A 5,000-nucleotide genomic window follows, 5' to 3' on the forward strand; every position below is an offset into this window, starting at 1 on the left:
ATATATATGTACATATTTTTTATATATATATATATATATATATATATGTGTGTGTGTGTGTGTGTGTGTGTGTGTGTGTAAATACATATTTATATATATATATATACTGTATATATATATATATATATATATATATATATATATATATATATATATATATATATATATATATATATATATATATACGGTAGATAGATAGATATTTGTTTGTGTGAGTTATGTATTGCTTTAAATTTACATTTTATTTACATTACTTTTTATCGGGTATTATAGCCTACCAGACTTTCTTCTCAACCTTGTTTTTTTATGAGCGCGTTTATTTTTGGGTTCACGGCCGCCACCTACCGGTTGCCCTTGGCCGCTATTGTTAGCGACAGTACTTTTTGTCTTTTAGACCGAGATCCATCATTTGTATTGCTTGCATGCTGTGGATGGGGTGGAATGCATTTTATTCTATTTGTTTTCATTTTCGTGACAAAATGACTTTAGTTGATCGGAACAGTCTTTGTTATTTACTTTGAGAAAATAAGCACAATGAAGAAAGGGTTTTTGTATTTTGCTTGCTTTCAACTTTCTTGATTTATATTTATCTTTCTTTAAGGATTTGTTTAGTGTTTAGTGATTTATTTTGTGAGGTTGGCCTTTTATTATGTGTGTCAAGCTCAACAATGGCACGCTCGCCACGGCAGAGCAAACCCCTTCTCGTGAGAGAGAGAGAGAGAGAGAGAGAGAGAGAGAGAGAGAGAGAGAGAGAGAGAGAGAGAGAGAGAGAATGACGTTAAGAATCTAGGTTAATGCCCATCATAAGGTGTTAGAGAATTAATAATGAGATTATTTACGTATCACTCTTCTTCCTTTTCGCATCCAATTTACTTTGACGACTTTTAGAATATTGATCCTTTTCGTAAACGTCGGAAGCTTCTTTGATGTTCTCTTTTATTAACTACAGCGGTGACAGCGATCTGGCCTTCGCTGGGTTCGATAGAGGACGCGATGGGATGGCAAGGCAAATGGATGGGATAGAACAGATGGTCATAAAAATTGGAACACAAGAAAGAAAAAGTTAAACAAGTTAGCTTTGGTGCTGTATTTTGTTTGTATGTGGCGATGCAGAGAGAATAGAATAACTAAACAGAAAGAGGGCAATACGACACTGCTAATATCTAGAGAGAGAGAGAGAGAGAGAGAGAGAGAGAGAGAGAGAGAGAGAGACATGGTCAGGTGAAACGAAAGGGATAAATATGCGGTTCATAACATTTCCGGGCGTCATGGTGTAACTGCACATCAGCTATTTATTTACCATTGATATTTTTAGCTTGCTTGCTATTCAGTGAGGTTAGTATATTAAGATTTCCTGGTATACACACACTCTCTCTCTCTCTCTCTCTCTCTCTCTCTCCTCTCTCTCTCTCTCTCTCTCTCTCTCTCTCTCTAACCGCATATTTATCCCTTTCGTTTCACCTAACCATGTCACACTCTCTCTCTCTCTCTCTCTCTCTCTCTCTCTCTCTCTCTCTCTCTCTCTCTCTCTCTCTCTCTGGCTGTGAAATGTATGTAAATCTTGGCGTTTGAAGCTGTGACCTAGGCACCAGAGGTCAGGTTCCATTATTTTCATTGTTTTAAAGACCTCAAATAAGTGTGATTTTGGTTGTCATATTGATAATGTATAAGATTAGATATTTAAAATTCAGTATATATAGATATGTTTTGTATATTTTTTCTCACTCACCAGACGCCAGGTAGGCCTCCAGGCCCGTCAGTCGTCCTGCTTCAAGAACTGTCTCCATTCTTTTGTATATATTTGATATAATTATATCTACATATAAAGATAGATAGTGAGAGTTACGTGTAAATATATGTATGCGGAGAATCAAAAGTCGGTTTACGTCAGCATTTCTGTGCCTGAAGTTATGTCAGTGACATTTAAAGGTCGTTTCTTGCCTCTCAGAAACTCAGTGCGACGCGGAGGGATGATTGCGCTGATATATTGTCCTCCATATAGGACGACGAGAAAAGAAGGGGTAAAATAAAGTGTTGCTGTAATGCATCCTCTATTTGACTTTTGATTAGAAAAATGGTAATGATAATTAACATCTGCCTGTTGCGCTGAAATGACCTAAATAAGTCATGTGATGGACTACCTGGTTAATGCTTTTTTTTTGGGGGGGGGGGGGCGTTTGTTGATTTAAATACTATCATTTTAATTATTTTGATGATTATTATTTCAAATAGGGAGTCTTTTGAGTGAAATATTTTCATTATTATATTTATCTTATTAATTTAATCATTATTATTTTATATTAATTATTTTAAACCTTATTATTTCATTAATTATGTTAATCATTATTATTTTGATTATTTTTATGCCAGTTTATCCTAAGGAGGAAGTGGAGTTGTGTAATGATTTTGCATTATGACATTCTTTTAGTTCTTTGCTGTAATTCAACATCATGGGAACAACCCGTGAAATCACCTCCTTTGTATTGCTTCTCATTATAAACGTCACCCTTGAGAGCCAACGCCATCGGCAATTGAATCCCGTCCAATCACAGCCCAGATGCGAATTGACGTCATTGGATGCTGAGCTCTCATCTGCTGCTCTCTTTCTATGCTTTAAAGAATGGTTACTTGTAGAGAATAATGATGTCCTCTGATACACTAGATGGATAATATTGTTGATATACGTCTTGGATGGTTACCCAGTTATTGGAAGCGTTTTGTAGTATTATACGATGAATAACGTAGGATGCGATTTTCAAAGGGTCAAATCATGCAGCATCTGTGGACTGGATAAAGTATATTAATATAAAGCGAAATAGAAGATTATATATATATATATATATATATATATATATATATATATATATATATATATATATATATATATATAATCTATTTCGTTTTACATTAATATATATATATATATATATATATATATATATATATATATATATATATATATATATAATTTATAAAGGTCATGTTATACATTAGAAAATTGCAGTATAACTTTTGTGTTTAAAATAAAATTATGTCATTATGATTGTGATACTACATATGGGTAAAATTTAATTTCTAGCCCCATAGTTATACCACAATATAACTGTACCTTGCATTAATATATTAAGCATTTTTTTTTTTTTACATATGCCAAATTATCAATGGCGAATGACAATATGCTAAAAATCCTTCCGCATAGCTATATCACATATCACATTATAAGTATACCTTGTATTAATATGTTATGCATTTTTTTTTACATATGCCAAATTATCAATGGGGAATGACAATTTGCTAAAAATGCTTCCGCTATTTGGTTGGATAGTTAAATTGTGTAAGAGATTTACCAGTTGGATGTGATCGTGATCCCGTAACATTTAAAAGTTAAGTGACACTATATTGCTTGTTAACGAATATGTATCAGTTCCCCTAACGGGAATTAAAACGTTGTTGCTGATATACGAATATACCTATTTCCCCCCTACCCCCCACCACCAGGCCTCTCCGTCACACTGCGGCCTAGTATTTGAAGTATTTATTTTCATTCTAACATCCAAAGAAATATATTGATATTTATTTTACAAATATTAGAGATAAATGATGGTACGCATATGTGAATTGTACCATACACACACACACTTTACAGTATGGTGTCGTCATTGCAGATTTACAGTATATGGTTTACAACCGTCCCCCTTTGCTCTTTCTTTCGGATTGAAACAGTTTATACCCTTGTTGAGGCGGCTATACAAGTACATAAATATAATCCTTTTAATATAGATGCTCTTGGCCTCCTTATTCGTACCATTCCTGAAAGCCCAAGCATCTTAGTTTGACCTGCTTCTATTTTTTTTGTCATATATATATATATATATATATATATATATATATATATATATATATATATATATATATATATATATATATATAATGTATATATAATGTATATATGTGTCCGTGTGTGTGTATATATGTGTATATGTATGTGTATATATATATATATATATATATATATATATATATATATATATATATATATATATATATATATATAAATATGTATATATATATATATATATATATATATATATATATATATATATATATATATACTGTATATATATATATATATATATATATATATAATTTTTTTTTATTTTTTTCCCTTAACATATAATTGTCTTCTCGGTTTCGTGTTCAAATTCCCGACGAACTTTGGATTAACAAGACAGATGAAGGTGATTTGGCACCAGCAATATGATTGTGTTGTTTGACTCCCACCCTCTCCCCGTTCGTTGGGAGGGAGAAAGGGGAAGATAGTTAGAATGGGCTACCTATCCCCTCCCAATTAAGCCTCCCCATCAGGTGTTATGTATAGAGGGAAGGACGAGGGGAATTGCACGTGAGGGAGAAAAAGAAGGTGCAGCTTCTTGCACCTTAACATTCTCTCTCTCTCTCTCTCTCTCTCTCTCTCTCTCTCTCTCTCTCTCTCTCTCTCTCTCTCTCTCTCTCTCTCATTATACCCATAATACCCTCCTCTACCCAGAGGCCTCAGTTTCCCCCCTCCCCCCACACCCCGCTTGTCCTCTTGTTGGTGGGCTACCGAACCCCAGCCAAACCAGTGATCAGTTGAAGAGCATTTAGAAGACCCTGGGCACAGGGGCACCTCGATCGCGTGTGTCCCTTTGGCAAATCTCATTTATCTGGAGAGCTCGCACTCAGAAACAGTCTTTGCTCACCCCCGCTACAGGCACTGCATTTCAGACAGACAGACAGACAAGACGGATTTATTTTCTGTCGTTCCCTTCATTATCAGAAGGAAGTCTATTAATGTGGAAGCACACTGTCTGTGAGACATTTTGATATTTGTCTACTCACCTGTGATTATAAGGATCGTAGGAAAATATCTTGTTGAAACCTAACCGTTTTCAGACCGTTTGCTGTGCTGAGAACTTATTGAGCTGTGCGCTATTGCTGTGTAATTTGAGTGTGGCATATCA

General features: G+C 34.3%; 1 protein-coding gene across 8 annotated transcripts in view; it reads left to right on the forward strand.

Annotated features, from left to right (window-relative positions):
* Nucleotides 1–5,000, forward strand: part of LOC137620550 (serine/threonine-protein kinase WNK1-like) — a 524,046-nt gene that overhangs the window by 375,162 nt on the left and 143,884 nt on the right. The window lies entirely within an intron of this gene.

Source organism: Palaemon carinicauda, chromosome 27, assembly GCF_036898095.1.
Source record: "Palaemon carinicauda isolate YSFRI2023 chromosome 27, ASM3689809v2, whole genome shotgun sequence".
NCBI classification, from domain to species: Eukaryota; Metazoa; Arthropoda; class Malacostraca; order Decapoda; family Palaemonidae; genus Palaemon; species Palaemon carinicauda.